General features: G+C 52.8%; 1 protein-coding gene across 5 annotated transcripts in view; it reads left to right on the forward strand.

Moving 5' to 3' along the window:
* The first annotated feature begins 1,070 nt into the window (after window positions 1–1,070).
* Window positions 1,071–24,248, forward strand: part of Sulf2 (sulfatase 2) — an 82,643-nt gene continuing 59,465 nt past the window's right edge. The window contains exon 1 of one of the 5 annotated variants that reach the window (XM_057780418.1): window positions 1,071–1,250. The gene's annotated coding sequence lies outside the window, so the exon portion shown is untranslated. Of the gene's footprint in view, window positions 1,251–1,292; window positions 1,803–2,053; window positions 2,072–2,386; window positions 2,408–24,248 lie in introns of those variants that run through there. The other 4 variants (XM_057780413.1, XM_057780412.1, XM_057780415.1 and 1 more) reach the window with 4 other exon arrangements.

Consider the following 24,248-nt stretch of genomic DNA (forward strand, 5'->3'; position numbering starts at 1 on the left):
ATCCACTGAACAGTGCCCGGGGAGTGTGGCCCTTCCTGACACACACACACATCTACTGAACAGTGACCAGGGAGTGTGGCCCTTACACACACACACACGCGCGCGCGCAGCCACTGAACAATGCTATGGGAAGTGTGGCCCTTCCTGACACACACATCCACTGAACAGTGCTGTGGGGAGTGTGGCCCTTCCTGACACACACACACACACATCCACTGAACAGTGCTGCGGGGAGTGTGACCCTTCCTGACACACACACACATCCACTGAACAGTACTGCGGGGAGTGTGGCCCTTCCTGACACACACACACATCCACTGAACCATGCTGAAGAAAGTGTAGCCCCTTCTTATGCAGCACTAATGCTGGAAGAAAGGGGGAGAAGTCTTTTTGTTGTTGTCCCTAAAAGTGAACACCCCAACATTCTGTATCCAGCCGTAACTGCACACTGGCCAAAGGTGAGACCTGCCCCTGGCTTGGAAAAGCAAGTTCAGGATTAGTACAAAGAGGAGCCTAGAGCCCCCAACCCAGTCAAAACAATTTGTCTGAACTTTAGATAAACAGTAAAGATTTTTCTGTTTGTTTTTTTTAATCTCCATGGGTGCCCTGTTATTTTTACTTATTAAACTTGACAACACTATCCATCAGGAAACTAGAAAAATCCCAGCAGGGAAAGGAGGATTTGTAAGATAAGTACAGCCTGGGATTTCAGATATTATGCTGGAGCTCGGTTTCTTGGGTTTAGATCCTGATCCACTGCTTGTAACTGTCTGACCTTGGGCCAATAACTTGGAACGCTGTGTCTTGGTTTCAATATCTATAAATGGATAGAATACCATGGAGGATTTTCAGGGTTACGGTTCCACCCAAGGCCAGCGCTGTTGCCCTCTGCAGGGTCAGTTTCCCCCAGTTCACCGGCTGCACTTTCTGCAGCTACTGGTGGGCTCTGTGGCGGCTCTTCACCCTCCCCAGGCAGCCAGTGTCCCTCAGACCTCTGGTGGTTTCGGGAGGGCAGAAATCGCGCAGACAGCACCACCTGGAGTCGAGTTTTCTCTTTACCAAGGGAACCGGCCTCTCCTTTCTTTCCCACTCCCGGCCCATGCCTGGGCAACGCTTCTGCTTTCGCTTGAGCTCAAGTTAATTTCTCAGAGAGCTTCGGAGAGGCGTGGGAAGGTCCCGGGCGAGTGGGCAGTTCCTCCCGCGATCTAGCTCGGGAATCGGCCCGAGCCGGCGTCTCCAATGGCAAGTGTGTGCGTGTGTGTTTAGAGGCGAGCTCTGGGCTTTCAGCAAAGGCAGCCGGGTGTTTGCAAACCAGGGCGAGCCCCTGTGAAAGCGGATAAAAGAAAACATTTATTAACGTGTCATTACGAGGGGCAGCGCCGGGCCGGGGCTGTCGTACGCCTCAGGGAATACTTGGCTCCTCGCGGCTGGGTGGGAGGAGGACAAGAAAACGGAAAGAGGCTGGATTCTCTGCGCGCCAGCCCCGGGGCCTGATCCATGGCCCTCGCGACTTCGCGCCGGTGTCTGGTGGACTAAGAGATGCGCCCCCGGGCCGAGTGGAACACACGCGCGCACACACGCACGCGCGGTCCCGGCTCGCCGGCAGCTCGCTGCTCAGCTTACATCGGTTTCAACTCCGCGCCCTGGGCGAGCGGGAGCGGGTACGGGTGAGTGCGCCCGGGGCCCGCGAGGGTGCGCGCTCGGCGGCGGGAGCGCGGCCGGCCACCGGCTCGGCAGGCAGCAGGCCGGGAGCCGCCGGGACTTAGGGCCGGGGCGCACGCGGGGCGACCGCGGAACCGGAGGTGAGGCGCGATGGCTGGGTCGCAGGGTCCCCGGCGGGGCGGGAGGCTGCCGGGTGCCCGGTCCTAGAGCGCGCGGAGCCCGGGGCGGGCGGGGCGGAGCAGAAGCCGGGATGCAGCGGCGGCAGCCGGGGCAGCGGCAGCGCTGAGTCCCCTACGCCCCGCGGCCCGGCCCGGCTGCGGCAGAGGTGCGGTGAGGCCGCGGGGGCCGCGCGGTGAGTGGGGCGCGGGACCGGGCCGGGATCACGGATTCCAGGGCGAGCACGGCTCAGGTGAGCACAGTGGGTCCCCGCTGCTCCTCTCCGGGAGGGTGGCACCCGGAGGCTTCAGCGCCGACCAGCCACAGGGGGCTGACCGGTTTGACCCCGTTTGTGAGGCTGGGCGGCAGGGGGGAGGACTTCTCGCTGCGCTCCGGTGGTCCCCGGGGAAGGGCGCCTGGACCCGAGGGCTGCAGGAGCATGGCCGGGTTGACCCTTTGGGGTTTAGACCCAGAGGGCCAGCTAAAAGCCAGGTCACGTGCAGCTAGTCTGGGCAGGACCCAAGCAAGCAGGGACTTGGAACTCGCAGAACCGAGGACAAATGAAATCGGAAAACTTCTCCCGCGCCAGGTCAGAACCCATCGCCCAGCAGTCCTGCGTCCGCCGCGGGCTCCAGAAGCCCGAAGGGGACGCTGCAGCGGGGAACTGCGACTTCATTTAGAGTAGTTCATTCATTCATTCGACAAGCATTTGTGGAGCTTTAAGCGTGCCAGGCACAGAGTGTTACCCCGGAAAGTGTGGATGGCAGTGTTAGTCCCTGCGAGGGCGGCTGGGCTAAGAGGCTCAAAGCGGGCAGATGGAGGGAGCCACCCGCGGACCGTAGGTCTGCTTAGTGGCTTCTGTCTGGCGGGGACCCTGAGAGTCTCTCTCCCCACACAGTAGGATGGTCTGCACAGAACGCGGCTGTGGTGACCCCCCGCCTCTCCCCACTTCCTGAAAGTTCTGAGCGGCCCCAACCCTTCTGAATTGGCTCTCTTGCAGTCTGTTTTAATCACTTTTTGAGTTAAAAGTCAATATTTAATTAACCAAGTAATTACGTTCAGCTTACGTTTGATTCTAGATATTTACCGTGTCTATGGGGATGCCCGCCCTCTCCCCTCCATCTGTCCCTGCCTCTTTCCCACGGTGCACCCCCAGTCTACTCTGGAGGTGAGTGACAGAGAGCAGGTGACACTGGCTTTCCCTGGGGACACCCTGGATTCTCTTCCCCGCCCCCTCCAAATTGTTCATCTTGCAGTTTGTGGGCACTGTCACCGGGTCCAGCTCCTTGCCCGCAGGGGATCAAGTAAGTGGCAACCACTGATTAAAAGGGGGTGGGAGCTCCCTGAAGACCCCTCCCCCCCAAGATGCTCCACCCAGCCTGGCTAGTCCTCAGGAAAATCAAAACAACCTGTTTCTGCGCGGTTTGGTGTTGTAATCAGCAGTTGGTTGATGATGGTGTTTGTTGGCTTGGCCGATGTAATGCTGGACCCGCTGTCCCAGCCCTGCCTGGGAGGCAGTGTGGCTTTGGACTTTGTGTAACCCTCTTGAGGTTTTTTTTTTTATTTGAATTTATGGCTTTTTCTGAAACCTTAATAGCATGTTAGGTTTTCAGAATTAAGGGTGGAAGGGTAGAATTGCTGAGACAAGGCTGGCCCTGAGGAAGGAGCTAAGCACACCCGTGTGCAGTCTCTGTGTGTGCCCCTGTGTCCCCCTGGCCCACACGGGCTGTATCCAAGGACCCCATCCCATGTGCAATTTCACACCGGATGTCCAAAATGCCTTTTAACTGGGGAACTGAGTCTCTCCCCTGTGTCTGGCCTTGCTGGCTTCTGGCCCCTGGGTCAACGGGAGATTATCACTCAGCCATTATCTAGTCTTAGACTCTGCCCTCTCTGAAGACCTGAGACCCTTCCTGCCTTTCTGACCAGTTCAAAGGAGTTTCCTCTTCACCTCAGAGATAGCGGCCAGGAAGTGTAGTAGGCCCTTAGACACGAGTCACGTGTCCACACTAAATCCCAGGCTGTGGCTTGAATACCATGCTCAGTGGTACATTCCTCAGGCTCCAGGTCCTCTGAGCCACTACGCCCTTGTCCTCTAGGGGCTTAGTTATTTTCTAAATGTAGGGGGGCAAGAAAGACCTGACCAGTGAAACAGCAAAGCTCTGGAAGCTGGAAGCCCCTCCGAATCCTTTCCCTCCTCCAAGAACCTCATGTTTTGGATGAAGGAGGGAGTTGCCCTGGTTTGCGTCGTTGTTGCTGTTGTTTTCCTCTGGTGGTTTTTTACCCTCTCTTCTTCCCGGGCGTTCGTCTCCCTCCCCTGGTCTAAATGCAAAGGTTCTCTCAAATGTGGCCAATGAAAAGCGTGCTGAGGTTAGGATTTTTAGCTCCTCAAAAGCACAAGGAAGAGGTAGGACACGGTGGGAGTGAGACCCTCTTGTGGCTGCTGGTGGAGTGGCCTCAGAGGGGGTCCCAGGCACTTGGTTTCAGGCTGGACTCTGTGTGTCAGTGGAAAGGAAAAAGTGAGCCTCTCTGTGGTGACCTGCAGGCCAGGACAATGGCTATGGCCAGCCCCAGCGACTGGCCTAGTGGGGACCCCAACAGATGCCCATCATCCAGCCGGCTTCAAGGCGCTATCTAATTGGGAGATCATTAAGATCATTATAATTAATTGGCATCCTGATAAATGGCGTGATTGCCTAATTGGGGCGGTTGCTAGGGAACTAGACCTCACTTGGAGCCTAGAGGGGAAGAGGTAGTGGCTGGCTGCAGTTGGGCGCTGGGGTTACAGACCCTGCAGTTCATGGGCGGAAAGCCAGAACCGTTTCACCCATATCTGCCAGCAGCTGCCGAGTGCAATTGCAGATGAAATGTGGGCTCGGGGTGTTTTCTTCTAAGGGCTCCAATCAAGACCCTTTCTCTTGCAAGCCATTGAAAGAGAGGCTCTGAAATCACTCAGAGGCAAAAGAAAAATGTCTGATGCCTCTCACGGGTCCCCAAATCCTAAGGCATCCCTAGCATCAGGTACTGCCGGATCGGGGCTCAGCAATGGCCATTCTTCCGTCTCCGCTCTGCCCTCCACCTCGCTCTGTGCCGTCTTCAGCACTCGAGCTGCAGTCTCTGGCAGCCCCAGGCTGGGTGTTGAAGACAGCCAAGCCAGTCTGTCTGGCCACCTGCCCAGCAATGGCATGGGGGCGTGTGACTCAGTCGTTATATGCCTCCGTGTTCTTATCCAACAAGTGACGAGGGTAAGTCCTCACACCCTTCCCTGAGTCTGTGGACCGGGGTGAGATCATCAGAGCCGAGCGTTAGCATCTGTCCCAGGCACACCTTGACTGTTATCACCCTGGAGATGCCTGGCAATGCCACTGAGTGGCTGCCCTCTCACCTCTGTGATCACAGCCCAGTAGAAGCAAGCCTCTTTGCAGCGACAGCCTCCTAGATGCCCTCCCATGAGATCATTGACCTGAGATAGTAAGTTACGCGTGCCTCAGACCACAGTCTGGATGGGGGAGGGGTGGCTTCTGGGTCCCACAAACTGGAGGTCCCTTGGAAAAGGGAAGCCTGGGCATTTGGGAAACCAGGAGCCACCTGTATGGGCAGCCATGGTCAGAGGAGCCTGTCCGTCAGCATCCTGGCTGAGGTGAGAACCACAGGGACATCACCACCTTCCCCTTTCTGCTTGGGAACAAGAACCTAACTTAGCCACTTCGGTGGAGAAAGCTGCAGCCTGACTTTGATCCAGGGCTTTCTGGGGGCTGAGTTTGCCTGACCCTCCACTGTGAAAATCATCTTGAAGTGTTTGTTTAAAAAAATGTAAAGTCCTAGGAAGGAGCAAAGCATCCTGCTTATGTCCAAGCCGGCAAAAGGTTTGGAAGAGGGCCTTTTCTTGTCCAGCTGTGGAGCAGCAGTGTGCGTGGGTGCTCCAGATGAGAACAGGGGTAGAGAGGTGTCAAAACGCACCCTTGCCTTGAGCATGACAACCTTCTGGGCATTGTGCAGACCCTATTACTGCAGGATCCCACTACCACACAGGGCCCAGTACCACAAGGGCTCAAGTACCTCATGGTTCCCAGTACCTCATGAGTCCCAGTACCACAGGTCCAGTACCTCACAGCTCTCAGTACCTCACAGCTCTCAGTACCTCACGGTTCCCAGTACCTCACGGGTCTCAGTACCTCACGGGTCCCAGTACCTCGCGGGTCTCAGTACCTCGCGGGTCCCAGTACCTCGCGGGTCCCAGTACCTCGCGGGTCCCAGTACCTCGCGGGTCTCAGTACCTCGCGGGTCTCAGTACCTTGCAGGTCCCAGTACCTCACGGGTCCCAGTACCTTACGAGTGCCAGCTATCCCTAGTAAGCACCTGACAAGAGCCAGGTGCTACCTGAGGACCTAGCTCAACAAGAGAGAATCCAGTCTTCCAGAGGGGAAGGCCCAACAGCAAGCAGTGAACAAGGCCAGGCCACCATCAAGGCCGTTCATAACATAACATAACTACAAAACACAGCAATGAAATCCAAGGCAGTTTCACGAGTGTGGAGCACAGAGAGGAAACTTCAGGCAGGTGGTCCAGAGAGGCCTCCATGCAGAGGAGACCCTCTGAGCCATGGCCTGAAGTGTAGGAGAGACTGGCCTCGGAAGAGCTGAGGAGAGAGCATTTGAGGGGTAAAAGCAGCCTGTGCAAAGGCCCTGAGGTGGAGAGGACACAGACGCCCAGCAGAGTAGGAATTCATGAATGAGCTGTGGAGGGGAAGACAGAAGTATGACATTCAGACTTTATTTTAAATGACATGGAAAACTGATGGAGGAGGGTCTGTGTGTTACTTTCATTGGTTAATAAAGAAACTGGCTTGGTCCTGATAGGATAGAAAATTAGGTGGGCGGAGTAGACAGAACAGAATGCTGGGAGAAAGAAGCAGATTCAAGCAGACGCTATAGCTCTCCTCTCCAAGATGGACACAGGTTAAGATCCTTCCCGGTAAGACACCACCTCGTGGTGCTACACTCATTAATAGAAATGGGTTAATCAAGATGTGAGAGTTAGCCAGTAAGAGGCTAGAGCTCATGGGCCAAGCAGTGTTTAAAATGAATACAGTTTCCGTGTAATTATTTCAGGTAAAGCTAGCCGGGTGGCGTGACGCAGCCCGCCGCTCCTTACAACAGAAAACCATAGGAGATTTTCAGAAAAGAGCCCATCTGTGTTTCAAAAAACTTTGGCTAACACAAACAGTAGGCTGGATGCTGAGGTGGGGATGCAAGGCCCAGGACCATCAACAGCTGTGGGGAACCAAGAGTGGCCACAGAACAGAATCCCAGGGATGGTTTGGGTTGGTGCAGTGGAGAGAGACTTGGTGTGGAGCCAGCAGGACTGGTGTGGGTCCAGAGTCCCGAATAGGGAAGAGCCATTGATTCTCTTGCCGCCTAGGGAACATGCAGCAATTGGTGGAGACAAATTTGAGGGCCACAAATATGACATCTGGGGGTGGAAGCCACTGGTGCTTCTCAGCATCTTCTCCTGCTCATGAGGGCCCCACCCCAAAGAGTGGCCACAGTGCTGAGAATGGTGACCTAGTGTGGTGGCCAGCCAGCCTGGGACAGGGTGGTTCCTAAGCAGCATGAGAAAGACCAGGAGGGAAGGCTAAGGAGGACTGAGCCAGCTGGCTGTCCAGGTCCGCGCACACACCTCAAGTCTTGGATGTGTGAGTCTGTAGTCTGCTGAGGTTGACGACCCGAATTCGGGCACCATTGTGCTTTCTGGTTAGTTTAAGCTGTGCCCTTAGACTCGCTGACAAGGGAGAACTCACATTTCATTCCCTAATGTGTTCCCCTGTCTCCCAGGGCATGTCACACACCTATTTGATGAATATTTTCAGACACCCCACTGGCTCCCCTTTGACATTCCTGGGAGTGTTAGAAAGCGCTGGCTGAGCTTCCCAGGATGGATTCCTCACTGCTGAGTGATTGGCAGAGGCCTTCTGGGAATTGCCTGGGGCGATGGGGCATCTCCACCATGGCAGATGGCACCGTGCCTCCTGAGGAGAGTGGCTATCAGCCCAGCCTTCCAAGCCTCCTCTGCTGCCACACCTAGCACTTTGCTAGATTCTCACAAACCATTGTTTTACATTCCCAGTCTCTAAGGGATTGCAAAGCACGCATGGGCTCAGTGGCGGGGGGGCCCCCAGACTCATAGCTGCATGTTATGAAAAAGTGTGGCTCCCTGCTTTACACACGGGGGCCCCCCTGGAGACAGCCCTCCATTCTAGCCCAGACTGGAATCCTTAAGCTAAGCATGTCTGTGAGGCCAGGGGATAGGGGAGGCCGAGGCCATCCGCTGGGGACCTCAATCAGGGACATAAGTTGTGTTTGGCCAGGTGGATGCCAGATGTGTCTGGGAAGTGTGTTGCTGACAGCTCTTCTTGTTGGCTCATGGCCAGAACTCCAGCAGAAGTCTGACCCACCTCGGTAGTCAGAGAGGCAGAGATCTGAGCGTACAGCCTAGGGAAGTTAGGAATCTGTGCTTGGTGAAGACTGCCTAGCGCCACTCTGGAGACCGTGCTGTCTGCACACTTCTGAAGGACAGCCGCTAAGCTGGCTGTTTCGAAGAACAGGGAAGCCGACCAAGATCATTACGATAGCTCAGCGTCTAATCATTTGGACGTGGCTCGCGATGCTTTACTTAGAGTGAAATGGAATGCCTGGCTTAGCGTTCTGGGCAGTTGAAGTTTCTATTTCTCACATAACAAAAAGTTCCAAGTAGGGGAGAGTCTGAGTCTTGTCTTTTGATAACATCTTCAAAATCCCTAGATCCCGCTGTCCCCGTCCTTAGTATGCCCTCTACCTTCTTGTCTCTTGGTTTCAGTGTGGCTGCCACAGCTCCAATCATCAAATCTCCCTTCAAAGCAGGGAGGGATAGAGGATGGACTTCCTTCTATCTCTTATTTTCTAAAGAACAAAATCCTTCTGAATACACCCTGCAGCAGGCTTCGCTCTTTGTCTCAGCGGCCCCTGCCTGGGTGTTGTACTGGATTCTAAACCAAACACTGGGAAGGATAAGTGGGATTTTGTTGATGGCCTTAGCTCAATGCTTCCCAAACAAACAGATCAAACACCTCTGGTTTTAGCAAGTGCTTTGAGGGTAGGGCAACCTGGAAAGAATTCGCAGATAACATTATCTACGTAGTCGTCAGTGAAATGCCCTGATTGGAAGTGAAAGGGAAAACAAAGGCAGCTTGGCTTATAATTTAACACAGTGGACACACTGCGGCCCAGCATCTGGGATGGACACCTGGGCAGGGCTGGTACAGGTGCCCACCACTGAGGGCATGGGCACCTCCCAGCAGCCAGTGCAGGTGGGTGTTTAGCCAATATGGCCATGAACATTTTCTGGCAGCCGAGGAGACGGGTTGGTGGGTAAAGTGCTTGCCGAGAAAGCATAAGGACTTGAACTCAGATCCCTGGCACCTGTGTTAAGAGGAAGGCGTGGCTGCAGCGCCTGTAACTCTGGCACCGGGGAGGCAGAATCGGGGGCATCTGTGAGGCTTGCTTACCAGCTTGTCTAGCTGAATTGCTGAGCTCTGGGTTCCACGAGAGGTCCTGTCTCAAAAAGAAGAACTGATGTCGGTCTCTGGTCGTCACGTTCACAAACATAGACATACACACAGCCACATGCCCACAAGACAATGCAGTTTTATAAAGTGGTGGACAGTTGGCCAAATTTCCCAAGTGAAACAGATTTTGGTCTTTCCTTGGTTTATTTGGGTGTAGGGTAAAAAGCATGCAGACGTGATCTTATGGGCCAGCAGTCATGTTTTTCTTTTCTGGCCTTTTCTTTTCCTTTCTTTCTTTTCTTTATTTTTACTTATTTAATTTTTTGAGACAGGGTTTCTCTGTGTGTTGTCAGATGTTTCTGTCCTACCTGGTTCCCACAGTTGTTAAGGTCTACATTAATTATAAACTGATTGGCTTATTAGCTCAGTCTTCTTATTAACTCCTATAATTTATATTAGCCCATAATTCTTGTCTGTGTTTGCCACGTGGCTTGGTACCTTTTTCGGCGAGGCAGTCACATCTTGCTTGCTCTGTGTCTGGCTTCCTCTGTCTCTGGGTGACGACTGCAGACTGACTTTTCCTCTTCCCAGAATTCTCCAGTTCTCATTGCCCCATCTATACTTCCTGCCTGGCTACTGGCCAATCAGTGTTTTATTAAAACTAATACAAGGGACGGGGTACAGGCCATTGTCCCACAGCACCCCCCCCCTTTATTTAACCAAGAACTTTGAATCTAATAACCTTTGTTTAGCTTTTCTCCTAACTATTAGCCATAACAACTTGTAACCAACGTTCTAAACAAAGGAAATATCCACAGTCCATTTTTGGGGAATGTGGGCATAGTTTTCCAGGTTACTTCCTGGTGATTTGGGGCACTGATAATCTTATGGGGACCTAAAGAAAATTTAGAATTATAATCAAGTCGTGACTGGAGTATCCTGTGAGCCTTGATCATCTCAGGCAGCATCTTGAATCTGTTCTGAACGTAGAACTCAGACATCTGAATCATCTGTTCCTACTGGAATTTCTCAGGTGGTCTTCTTTGCTCAAACCTGATTTTTCTTAACTCAGAATGAATCCACAGCTTCTCATTTCCTGTGGAAACAAAAGCAAAACCTCTTCTCCAAAGTAACATACCTTTTGACTTTTGAAGTTAAGGTATTTTCAAACTACCTATCTTTAATTAATTCAGCAGCATTTATAAACAAATATCTTTTAGCAACTGTTGCTTCTTCCTCAGCATTCAAAGAATTCAAAGAGAACTTAATAACATACAGTATCCAGATTCTCTGTGTATTTTCCATCTTTTTAAATTCTGTTTCTTTTATCTTTTTCTTCCGATTAATTATGCATGCAGACGTTAGCACACAGCACACAGTCAGGCACAGCACAGAGACATTCATACACAGACAGACAGACACATTCACACTGTTTCTTTTATCTTTATCTTTAATTTTTGGCTTCTTGAGACAGGGTTTCTCTGTGTATCTTTGTCCTAGAACTCACTCTGTAGACCAGGCTATCCTTGAACTCACAGAGATCTGCCTGCCTCTGCCTCCCAAGTGTTGAGATTAAAGGTGTGTGCCACCACACCCAACTACTCTCTTTTTTCTTTTAAGGACTTTATCCTTCTTTTTTTTCTTTCCCAAGCCTACATATATTTTTAAACACACTGTAAATTGTTTAGAGACTTTTTTGTCTGAAACTATCTTTACTGTATCTCTCTTTTTCTGGGTCTCCAGTTGTCACCCTCACAAACATAGACACACATAACCACATACCCATAAGACAATGTAGTTTTATAAAATGGTGAACAGTTGGCCAAGTTTCCCAAGTGAAACAGATTATGGTCTTTCCTTGGTTTATTTGAGTGTAGGGTGAAAAGCATGCAGAAGTAATCGTGTTGTGGGCCACGTGTTTTTTTTTTTTTTTTTTGGTTTTTTCGAGACAAGGTTTCTCTGTAGCTTTGGAGCCTGTCCCAGAACTAGCTCTTGTAGACCAGACCAGGCTGGCCTTGAACTCACAAAGATCCGCCTGCCTCTGCCTCCCGAGGGCTGGGATTAAAGGCATGTGCCACCACTGCCCAGCCTTCATGTTTTTCTTTTCTGGTCTTTTTTTTTTTTTTTTTTTTTTTGACAGGGTTTCTCTGTGTAACAACCCTTGCTGTCCTGGAACTCACTCTGTAGACCAGGCTGGCTTTTAACTCACAGAGATCTTTAACCTCCCAAGTGCTGGGACTGAAGGCGTGTGCCACCACTGCCTGGCACCAGTGACATTTTCATCTGCAACATTATCTGGCAGAAGTTAAGAAATTATACTGGAACTTGGGTCTCTTGGTGCATGCTTATAGTCCCAGCACTCTAGAAGCTGAGGCAGAGGATCATACAGACAGAGTTCAAGGCCAATACGGGATCCATGAGCTTCTGTCCCCCTAAATCAAAACACCTTCCCCCTAAAGTTATGTTGGAAATGAATGTTTGTTTGCTGGGTGTGTGTTGTAAACAGCCCAACAGTCCTACACCTCTTTAGCACTCTGGTCAGTGATGGCTCAGATGTCCTCACACATTCCTGGGGTGACCCCTTGGGCAAGAAGAGCCCCCCTGTGAACATGGGCTTATAGAAGTGCTGACTTGGAAGGGGTCTTTGCACCAAAAGCTTCTACCTCGAAGATGCCTATAGTCCCTCTTCCCACACCACCCTGCTGTGACACTCAGTGCAGTCAGCAAGACCAATCCCGCCTTCGCTAGACTGGGCCACGTGTTCTATAGTTGGTCTTGAGGCCATTAGCTCCTGCCCAGGTTGAGCTGGACCAGGGTAGAAGAGACGTCCCAAGTGGTATAGTGTCTGTCAATGAAAGACTCAGCCCTAATCAGAATGCTTTGCCCAGCTTGGCCTCTCAAGAGCTGGATGCAAATGGGCAAGTCACTCTGCCTCACTGAGTCTATTGCCTCCCCTGGAAACTGAGATAGTCATAGCAGCCTGCTCCCCCAGTAGCTGTGGGGACCTGGATCAATGCCTGGCGCCTATGGCCTGGGGACAGAAAAGCTGCTTCTAGTGGTCACTGCCTATTTCTGCTCCTATCTGAGAATCCTTCCTCAGCTTTGGAGCAAGGTTGGCTGTGTCCTTGGGGCACTGTCTCTAGGGAAGGCCATTTGCCTCTCTGTGACAGGTGATCACAGTTTAGTGGGTTCAGAAAGAAAGGCAACTGCCGGGATTATTCTAAGGTGTGTTGCTTTTGTTTATGCTGCATTTGTTTAACTCTGTGAAGCTGTGATTCTCTGCCTTCTCGACCACCTGATGGTCTAATAAAGATCTGAACGGCCAATAGCAAGGCAGGAGAAAGAATAGGCAGGGCTGGCAGGCAGAGAGACTATATAGGAGAAAACTGGGAGAAGGGATTCTGGAGTAGTAGCCCAAGAAGGAGGAGGACATCAGGGACCAGCCACCCAGCTACATGGAAGTAAGGGAATGGGAAAAACACAGAGGCCAAAGAGTAGATGGGATAATATAAGTTAAGAAAAGCGGGCAAGAAACAAGCCAGGCTAAGGCCAGATGGGTATAACTAAGGAGAAAGCTTCATGTGTGATTCATCTGGGAGCTGGGCAGCCTCCCAAAAGAGTCTAAAGAGCATAACATCATCTTACAACAGGAATCATCAGGCTTACTGTTCTGCTATGCTATGTCTGCTCCAGGCCCCATGGACACCAGCCCGGGGAAAGAAGCCAAACTCAGGTTCAGGAGCCTGTCCTGAGAACCCAGGATGGCATCTGTCACTGTGAGCCCAAGCAGAAAGATGGTTGGGCAGGGGAGATCCTCACTGTCTCCAGAGGACTTGGAATCTCCCAGTGCCCTGGCCACACCCTGATGGTTAAGCAAGCACTGTTAGAGGTGGGGGGGAATCACAGTCTAGGTCTCGAAGTGCTTAGCAGCTGCCCAGGGAGTGCCAGTGTTCTGCACCATTGAGAACCACAAAGGCAGGAGAGAAGGCTCAGGTGTGCTGCCTTCTGCTAGGTCCTAAAGGGGCTCCTGGTGTTGTAATATGTAGCGGAGGGGCTAGGTCCCCGGCAGCCAGCCGCCCACATGGCTAGCTTATGCCCCGAAATAATTACACGGAAACTGTATTCTTTTAATCACTGCCTGGCCCATTAGTTCCATCCTCTTATTGGCTAGCTCTTACATATTGATCTAACCCATTTTTAATATTTTGTGTAGCACCACGAGCTGGCTTACCAGGAAAGATCTTAACCTGCGTCTGTCTGGAGTGGGAGAATCATGGCGACTCACCAACTCGGCTTCTTTCTCCCAGCATTCTGTCTGTTTACTCCACCCACCTAAGGGCTGGCCTATAAATGGGCCAAGGCAGTTTCTTTATTAAATGAAAGTAATTCCTCCATCATCCTGGAGGTGGCATTTCTCCTGAAGTGCCCTGTATCAGGGCCTGCCATTCCTGTAATAAAACCCAGGCTCAGTTCACCCTGCCCCATCTGCCTCTGCCCCATTTACCTGAACTCTTGAAACTTGTTGCCTGCTTCCCTGCATCCCCATACACTGGCCATCTGTCTTTTCTCAGATGCTGGACGCTTTCTCCAACCCCAGGACCTTGACACTTGCTGTCCCCACTCCGTGACCCACTTTTCCTCCATAACTACACTGCTGGCTCCTTTGGGCTCAGCTGTGATGTCTCCTCTGGAATTCTCGGCACATATTTGTCCTTTGTTTCTTCTTGCTAAAAAGTAAGCCCTGAGTAGCTAGGACTTGTCTTCTTAGAGCTCGGCCCAGGCCTGCAGGTGCCCAGGAAGGAGCTCTGTGGACCAACACAGAATGGAATGCAGCCTTTGTCCTTGCTGCAAGGTGACTGCTCCTGGCCTGGAAGTCCAAACCTGTTTGTCCCTGGCCGAGAACAAGCTTAAGGTGGAACTGGTTGGACTCTTACATGCCCAAGTGACCAGTGGAGGAGGGGTCATCTCCCTGGTGCTCCAGCAGGGTCAGCAGGTCCTGCACAAGAGCTGGTCACCCTTGGGCCACTGGGAAGTGAAAGTTCGCCTTTGAGGCAGGTGCTGGGATCATCGGGGCTGAGCCGGTCTCATCACTTCCGCTCCTAGTACCTAAGCCCATCCCAGGATGACCTCTGAACTCTGGCTGGGCCCCAGTGGACCCAGGATATTTCGGGGCTGGAGCACCACCATCCTGCTTCATGCATGAGGGGCCTATGCCTGCAGACCCAATATACAGGAGGACTGGGAGTTCAGGGCCCCTGCTAAAAAAAAAACAAGAAAGTGGGGAGGGCATCCCAGGCTGCCTACCAGGGCCTGAGTTTGGTTCATGAAAGTTTTGGCTGTTGTTTTCTTCATCCATGTGTCCCTTTGAACCTTCTGGAAAATCAGTGAATAGATTGTTGTGGGGTGGGGGTGGGGTATGACAGGGACTTGCTATGTAGCCCAGGCTGACCGAGAACTCCCAATCCTTCTGCCTCTATCCACCTCCCAAGTGCTAGAATTACATGCATATTTTAAAAGTGAGTTTTCAGCTTCTTCTGAAACTTGATGGCTGGGATGTAGGGGGACCACCTGAGTGCCTCTTGGGGGCTTAGCCCAAGGCTATGACTTGAGTCCAGCTGCCTCTGTTCTTGCCCTGTGTGGTTGGTTTTCCCAGTGGAGCAGGCCTCGGTTCTCACACCCATGAGAAACAAAACCTGAGGGGGGTGGAGAGCAGCGTGGCCCCACGTCAGGCCCACCCCTCCCAACTACAAGGCCCACACAGATGTTAGCACCCTGCTGTGACACACTTCGAGGGACCGCACCCCGCAAATGTGTTTGTCGTGATATTAAAATCTTACACCTAGCAGGTAGCACACATCTGGCATCCTAGCACTCAGGATGCAGAAGCAGTAGGATCAGGAGGAGTTCAAGGTCACCCTTGGCTATATATCAAGCTCAAAATTTAGCTTGGGCGACGTGAGACCTACTTTCAAAAGAAAATAAATAATTAAATTAAATCTGCCCTCCACTTATTACTTGACACTTAGTCATCCCACAAATCTTTAGAAGCAGGAAGTTGATCAACTCTCTCTAGTAAGGGGGAAACTGAGGCACTCTGTGGACAGCTGCTGCGTGGGTAGTTCACCGAGTTTGGTCGTCTTTCTGCCTCCGTCGCTGGGCTTCAAAATGTTTGATGAACGTGATGGTAGTTCCCCTGTGCTCTGGGGTGCTGTGGGTTGCCAATGTCTGCTTTGAGTGACCCCAACCGGGAAGTCCAAACTGGACTATGCCTAGCTGACCCACACCTAGTGCTGGTCACAGTCATGCGTCCCCCAGCCATGGTGAAGTCCACGTGTCTACGTGGGCAGCCTCATGGCGTGGTGTTCTCTGCATGGTCTGGCTTCAGGGTGCAGAAATGAGAGCTGTGGAGTGTTAAGCCTTATACTGGCCACTTTCACTAGGTCAGAGCAGGGCGTGGAGACTGCACAAGGGTGTGGCCGCTGGGCAGAGGCTGCCAGTGTGACAGCTCACCCTCCCCAATGCTTGCCTCAGAAACCAGATTCATCTGGAGGGCACTGGAAGTCTCAGGGGTTCACAAGAGGGCTGGGCTTAGGAGAGGACAGGACATGGTTTGGAAATCTCTGGGGGACTCTGAGCAGGAGCTGCTAGCCTTCTAGAGAGACTTCAAGGGTACCTCTCACCTGTGTGGGGGGACATAGAGGCCTTGCCCTGAGCACTATCTGGGAGTCCTGAGCTCAGGAAGAGTCTCATTGGCTGGCCCTGGTCACATGGTCACCCTTGGTGAGAGACAATACCCTCTAGAGAAAATTGGGGTACTGTTTTCCAAAGAAGGAAGGGGAGTGGATGCCTCTTGGAGAGGAAAAATGTGAAGTCTGTGTGGCTTCTGCCTAGGTGCGGCAGCTCCATCCCAAAAAATGGGGTTTTTTAAAGGCCAAGTTCTTTTAAAATTCCATGGCAACTTTTCTTGTTCTCGGGACCTGTACTGAGGTACTGTTGGGGTCTGGAAGGTCCTTTCTATAGGGCAAAGTCACTCCCCTCATCCTGCTGCATCTCAGTGTCCTTGTCTGGAAAGTGAAGATGATTGTCGAGGGTTCTTCCAGCACCCTGGATGCTGGACATGCCCCAGTCCCGGCCTTGTTTGGACCTGACATGCGCACCTGCCTATCTTCCAACCCAGAGTGGGCCTGCTTGCGGACACCCCAGTTGATTTACAATCCATGAGCCCCAGCTCACAGGACCCACAGCCTCCTCCCAGATGGCTTCCTCTCAGATGTCCATTAGTCCACGAGGCAGGAAGCAGGGCCCACATACTCTCTATCCATCCTGCCCTAGCTGGTTATCTGGTCAGAAGGACTTCAGGCAGCTGCCCCACGTGTGTGTCCCAGCCTCTGGAGTGAGTGACCAGAAGCATTGACCTGTTTGTATTGGCTTGGGATGGTGTGCTCAACCAGGCGTCAGGCAGAAGTAGAAGAAATGACTGGGCTATTTATCCCGGCAGTCAGAATGCCCCGCTGCTCCTGGATGGCCTTCCTAAAGACCGCAGCAGCATCCATAGCCAGAAATCCCTGTGCCGTGTGCAGGGCACACACAGGGCAGGGCAAGTGTGGGGCTGAGAGATGGGGCGAGAGGCTGGGACGGGCAGTCCCACTGAACACCAGCCCGCAATTAGGCGTGAATAACGACTCTGTTCTTGGGCTTTATTGCTTTTGGCTCGGGGCCTTTTTCAGAAATAACTGTAACTCCTGCCAAGGAAGCTTTTGTCCTCAGCTGAGAGGAAAGAACAAAGAACAGAGGTGGGAATGTCCTATCTGATTCCAGTTCCCCGAAAACACCCAGGAAGGACAGCAGGCGTGGCTGCCACAGGCACGAGCTAGGGTACAGCTGTGTCCACTCTCAGCTGGGCCAACCACCCTCCTGCATGCTTCTGCCATGCACGTTTTTGTACTTAATCCAATCACAGGGCCTTTGCCTGTATTAGCATTCTTGTGTTTCGTGTGGGTGAGGGAATGGGTACCACAGCGTGTGTGCAGAGGTCAGGTGGCAACTTTGTGGCGTCTGTTGGGTCTCTTACCTTCGTGTGGGTTCCAGGAGCAGCTGTTGTAGTAAGTACCTTTGCCACTGAGCCATCCCACCAGCCCGTTCATGTTGTCCTCCCCGGAACGCCAGTGTCCGGAGCTAGCCCAGCCTCTGTCGTCCTCCCCGGACCGCCAGTGTCCGGAGCTAGCCCAGCCTCTGTCGTCCTCACCGGAACGCCAGTGTCTAGAGCTAGCCCAGCCTCTGTCGTCCTCCCCGGACCGCCAGTGTCTGGAGCTAGCCCAGCCTCTGTCGTCCTCCACAGAATGCCAGTGTCTGGAGCTAGCCCAGCCTCTGTCGTCCTCCCCGGAACGCCAGTGTCTAGAGCTAGCCCAGCCTCTGTCGTCCTCCCCGGACCACCAGTGTCTGGAGCTAGCCCAGCCTCTGTCGTCCTCCCCGAACGCTAGTGTCTAGAGCTAGCCCAGCCTCTGTCGTCCTCCACAGAACGCCAGTGTCCGGAGCTATCCCAGCCTCTGTTGTCCTCACCGGAACGCCAGTGTCTGGAGCTAGCTCAGCCTCGTAGCCCCGGCAGCACTCACCCACACTGTGACTGACACTTAAGTAGGTGCTTAGGAAAGAACCGATGGCCTCGAAGGTTCACTCACAGGGGCTAGAGCGGTGACTCTCTCATCTGAGCTGCAGAGGGGCCTCTTTGTCTGTGGGTTTAGAATGGACTGGCTTCTTCTCTCTGTGCCCCGTCTCCTAAATCTAGGTCCTTTGTCTTTTTTAAAATATTTAATTTTAAGTTATGTGTCTGTGTATAGGGGCTGTGAACGCAGTACCTGCAGAGGCCTGAGGCATAAAAACCCTCACGAGCTGCTCAGTGTGGGTGCTGGGAACCAAACTCGGGTCCTCCAGAAGAGTAGTGTGTTCTCTAAACCTTGGAGTCATCTCTCCAGCCCCTACGTCTTTCGTTCCAGTCTCCACGTTGTTCCTGGGGGATCTGTGCCCACATCCCCAACTATAGACAAAGGCCACTACAGGCAGGTGTCTTTTTCAAAAAATAATACCTAGACTCTTGCTAGGCAGGCCCTCCCGAGGTTGCCTCCCCAGGTCACATCCCACCCTGTGAGAGGGTGTCTGAGCATCTTGTCTCTTACAAACGAGAGAAAGTTTAAAACAAAGCCATGCAAAGAAATTGTTTTCTTCAACTTTAGGTATGAAAGATAGTTCTATCTTTCCCGGATGTCACCAGGAAGGTGGGTTGGGAGAGCCTAGCAGGACAGCCTGTCATCTACCTGAGGCAGATGCAGCCCGGTTGGTCGAGTCCTTTCTAGCATGCAGAGAGCTCTGGAGTCTGTCCTCAGCAGTGTATACACGGGATGTGGTGTGCATGCCTGTGATCCTGGCACTCGGGAGGTGGGAACAGAATGGTCAGGAGTTAAAAGTTACCTTTGGCTACTCGGTAAGTTCGAGTGAGACTTTACCCTTAAAAACATCAAGTAAACAGATTGTCAGGGTAACTCACATCTGATGTCAGCCCTTTCTGCCCTCTGGACTCTGGCATTGTGGCTTTCCCTCTCCTGGGGAAAAAAGAAGAAAGAGCTGGGGATATTTGGTCACCCAGACTTCCTGAGACTCTGGGGAACCTCAGGGATGGGCATGGGACAAACTTATAGCCCAATAGACAGGCAGCTCTCACTTAACAGTAGGGCAGGGACAATGAGGTATGGCCTGTGGGCCCTTATGCTCTGTGTTTTTAAGAAGGACCTGGAACCCCATGTGTTTATCTATACTGCGATCTCTAGACTCTTCCATGGTAAGGAAAGGTTCGTGTCCTCTGACCTCAGATCAGGCCACCTACATCACACACATCAAGGAAATGAATAGTGGGATCACAGAGCCGTGGAGGGAACAGGCAGTGAGATACCAGCTTTGGAGCCCTCTCTTGATCCACCCAGAATCCTCCAGGCCAAACACAGACCACACGCAGCCTGGCTCAGCAGCCAGCACATAGCCCAGGCACAGTTCTGGAGCCTTGCCAGCCATGAGCACCAGCAGAGCAGAGAGCGGCCATTCTCCACGAGTCTCCCAAAATGAGTTTGACTCGTGTCCAAAAGCATTGGGAGGAAGCTGACCTTACAAAAGAACAGCTCATAGCTGGAAGTGGGGGGTGGGGGGTGGGAATCTATTGACTCTGAAGGACCTAGATATCAGCCGTCTCCCTTCAGGCTTAGCTGGAACCAGGCTTCTAAGGTCACTGAGTTCATACCACTTCCCAGAATTGGCCTCTTCTGTGGTGGCTTCCTTCTCCATTCTGCAGGAGGCAAGAGGGTGACAGGATCCCTCTGTTTCTATAGAATGGTATATACTCAGTAGGCCAGAGTGTTACATTCTGATTAGAGAATCGCCGAGGCAGGGGGATTGAAAAGCTCTGCTTGGATCAGGTCTGATTTCATGGTCTAACCTTAGACCTCTATGACTGGGCCTGAACATTAGAAACCAAATGCAGGAAGGGAAAGGATGTTGAAATGAAAACTGGGTGCTGTTGCTAGGCGACCCAAAGCCAGCAGGTGAGGCTTGCCAACATTGATTGGGCACTTGCTGTATGCGGATCTACTTCTAAAGGTCGTTAGCCGTTCTTCCATCCTCAGCTGTGTCGTGGATGCTCTTGTTTCTCTCACTTCATAGGTAAAGGTACTGAGGCTGTAAGAAATGACACACCTCCTGGCATCCAGTGGGCAGCAGAGCTGGTTCAAAGCCGGGCAGCCGGTTCCAGATCACAGTCCACTCCCTGCTGTCTCCTCCCACCCGTGTGGACTTCCCTGTTCGCCGACCATCCTCTCCGTGCTCAGTGGGAGCAGAGATTGGGGTACAGTTGTTTTCACTGGGCAGGGAATAGTCCTGGCACAGAGCCATTATGCAGGTGTATGAGTCCTGGGGTCCCACAGCCTGTCGGCCGTCTGTTTCTTTGGTGTGTAGACAGTCTGGTCACTCTGTTCCCCGAGACTTTGCACGTGTTGCTTCTAGCCTCTCTGAGTGCCAGCTGGGACCGCGGCCCCGACACCATTCCCATCCTGTGTGTTGCTCTTTACACACACGCACACACATACACACACACATACGCACACACCTGGAGACTCGCCAGCTCGTCAGAATGCCAGTGCCGTGAGGACAACTGCTGTTCATAGAACCAAGAACTGTGCCTGGCGCACAGGCCTTCCTGAATGTTCCGTTGCCTCTATGGCTTTGTGTCTGACCGTCATCCCGCTGGCGCTTCTAGCCCCTTTGTCCTGTTTTCTTCATTCCTGAGCTACCTGGTCCACACACTGAGCCTTGCCTGGAGACCTGGCCTCCATCCCTCAGACCCCACCCCTCGGAAGGGTCCTTTTGTAAAACCCTGTCCTATTTCAAGGCTGGTTTGGTTCTATTGTTTCCAGCTGGAATCCCAGAAGAAGGCAGCTGGTACCAAGACCCTAGACATAAGAAGGGGATGTGGGAAACTGTCCCATAAGCCCTAGCAGTTCCCTCAGAGACCAGAGAGCGCAGGAGGGAACCTGCACCCAGGAAGCAGGGAGATGCCAGGGTCAGGGACAGCGTGTACCTCCAGCTAGGCTACTCTCTGACTACAGGTTCCTCATTCTTCCCCTCTGTCTGAGGCCACACCCTCTACCGCTTCTTCCTACTCTTGCTGTGCCCCAGGGCTTCTCTGACCTTTTATACCAATTGAGTATCTCAAACTTGACTCTTGCCCCCTCCTCCAGGCAGCCTTCCCTGACTGCCCCTAAGATCAATTTCCCTGTGTTCTTCCTGTTCACTAAACCTCAATCCTGGGTATTGTTTGTGGCTTCTGAACGAGTGTGGGGGTCATAGGAGTGGGGCCTGGGGTCAGGATATCTGGGCACACAGCTTACCTCTCTCATATGAGGAGAAGACAACTGTGGACAGAGCTGTGGCTCTCAACAGAGCCACGGGGCTTACTTCCCAGAGACCTGCCGGGTGGGTGCCTCGGGAGCACCCTCCCCTGCTCTTCCCGCCCTATCCCCTCCTGTGTGCCCTTGACCAAGCTCACCCAAAGGTGAACAGCACTGAACCCTCTGTTGGGATCCGAGGAACTTCTTGGGGGTCAGGGAGTGTGTGTGGTTGCAAGCAGCGTGACTCATGGCAGTTTCTCAAGCCCCTCCCACCTCAGCTTCCTAGACCAGGCCTCTGAACCCTACTGTTATGTATGTGGGTGAGTTAACGTGGGATTGATGCCTAGGACTGTGCAGAGTCCCGGCAAACACCGAGTGACTCTAGTTACCCCACGATTTTCTTTCAGGGTGTTGGGGTTATGCTCCCTTCTGAAGGACAGCCCTGGCTAGCCTACCCATTATCACCAAAATACACACACACACACACCCCATTCAAAGCAGGGCCTCAGTGGGTCAGCGGCCCTCTCTGCAGCAGCCGCAGGGAGCCACAGTGGCCTCTGGGCACAGTGGAGGGCTTGTTACCAGGAGGCAAGTGGAAGGACATTCCCTGCTAAGTCCAGGAAATAACTTGAGCACCTGCTGGTGCTGGGGACACAGACGTAGATGCCTATGATGAGCAGAGATCTGGGCCTTCAGGGAGGGGACGTTCTGTTGGGAGACTGGCAGGTAGAATGGCTGGTGTGCTTCAACTTCAGTGTGCAGAGGTGGAATGTGAGCAAAGACCAGGAGGAAAGAGGAACGGGGCTGGGGAGATATCTGAATGAACAGCCAGTACAAAGGTCCTGGGGTGGAGATGGGCCAGACATGCACAGAGGCCGTGTGGATGGAGCCACGTGTAGGAGTGGGAAATGATGAAAAGGGCCGGGGCAAAGGTCAGATCATGTAGGGTCTTGGTGGCCTCTGGGGACTTTAGGGTTTTACCCTGGGTGGGGAAGAGAGCTTGAAGACTTTTCAGTAAGAATAGGCTCTGGGTTTTGTTCAGCGGCGTTCTGACCACTGTGTGAGCAAAGCAAGGGCAGAAGGAGTGGAACCTGCTAAGAGATTGTGTCACTGTCTTGGTGGGACTCTGCTGCTACTGAACACTTCATATCCAGGAGGTCCCCAGTATGTGGCAGGGCTCTGCTCATGGCTTCTAGGTGTCTCTGCTTCCTTTCTTCTATCTCCCAGGAGAGTTTCTTCCCAGACTGGTCCTTCCTCCACTCTGACCTTTCATCCTCTCCCACCCTGTCAACTACATGCGTGTCTCCTTCCTTCTTATGGGACTTGGAGACCCACAGAAGAAAACAGCCCACCTAGGCCTTTCTAGGTGCCTTTAATGAGACCTGGGAATTCCCCATAGCTGTCGTCTGTGGGCCAGGGACCTGCCACCACACCAAGATCTGTTCCCATGTAGAGTGGCGCGTGGTTCTGGAAGTGTCACGGTGTCTCCGAGCTCTTGGAACCTTAGGTATCTCCAGGGATAGTTAGCTAGGCTGGGGTTCCTTTGCCAAGGGCCAGTGAGAAAGGGCTGGGCAGGCTTGGGAGGAGTTGATGGGTGAGATAGCGTGCACGGGGACAGGACGCCCTGAACCAGAACGGGACTCAGAGGCGATCTGTGCCGCTGCTCTGCATCCCCTTACCAAGAAAGGGGAGACAGACTCCTGTGTCATTGTTAATTGATTTCTTCTCTGTCCAGAGAGCTGGCACAGAGCCAGGAGAAGCCTTCGGGGTGGGGATAGTGGGGAGATTCATCAAAAATCGACCCACAGATGGCCCGGCTGGTAGATAATCAGCCCCTCTCATGCCGCAGCTCTGGATTGTGGAACTGCAGACTCCATCCGGAGGGAGGAAGGGCTCCTTGAGACCAGTATGCAGAGCCAGAGCTGGGCCTGCAGCCCAGCAGAGGACATCTGCCTCCACCCCGACCACACTGATAGCTTTAAAAGGCCCTGGGGGGGGGGGGTGCCTGCCCACCCTTTGGGCAGGAGATACTACGGTTGGGAGCCTCTTAGAAAGCCACTTACAAACCTGCTTCCAGAGGGTTCCGTCACGCTGATCAAATCCAGCCTGGGTTTGAACCCTTGTCTGCCCGGAACCTGCAGTCTGGGGAAAGTGATTTTAGCATGCTGTGTTTTCCTTTCCTCATCCACAGCGTGGGTATGATGTCACCGGGAAGTCCTGCATGTTAGAAGGGCTGGCAGCTGGGAAGCGCTCAGAGTGGGGATGCCCCAGGCATTGCGAGCTGGGAGTCTCAGGAGTGTTTGCTCATGTGAGTCCTGGTTGGCCAGCTGCCACTGGAGGCCCTGTAGGGCAACCTGTGGGGATTCTCTCAGGGCTGTCTCACTTCCTGGTGACCAGGTAGCTGTAGAAGCATGCGGGTATATTTCTGAAACTCTCGTTCACCCACAAGTCTGTGCTTCTGGATAGACCCAGCCCTGTGGGAGGCCGACCCTGATTGGGAGTAGTTCAGGAGCCAGCACCATGAGGAGGAGCCCACTCTGTTCATGTGCGGCCTCCTGTTCCCTCCAGACTGAGTGACCATGTGGGTTGGCTTCATCCGGCACCAGCTGGCATCCTCACTCAGGAGAACAGAGTGTTTGAGAGGGCCTTGGTGGGGAAAGAAGTGTCCAGGGCCACCATCAGCTTTCGTTAGCTCCACGTGAGCCACTCCACAGGGAAGGGATGGCTGCTTCCAATCATACTTGGCAAAAGAGTTTTCCATTTCAGAAATGTGCATTTGTTTATTGATTTATTGTGGTGGTGGAAACTGACTCCAACAGGAGTCAAGCTTGTGATCCTCTTGCCTCAGCCTCCTGAGTACTGGGATGACAGGCATGTGCTATATCACTTGTCTTATGAGGCTGTTTGAAGATGTCATGGACTAAGGGGCAGCCCAGTTTCCAGCTTGTACGTGTACACCC

This window comes from Chionomys nivalis, chromosome 9 (genome assembly GCF_950005125.1).
Source record: "Chionomys nivalis chromosome 9, mChiNiv1.1, whole genome shotgun sequence".
NCBI classification, from domain to species: Eukaryota; Metazoa; Chordata; class Mammalia; order Rodentia; family Cricetidae; genus Chionomys; species Chionomys nivalis.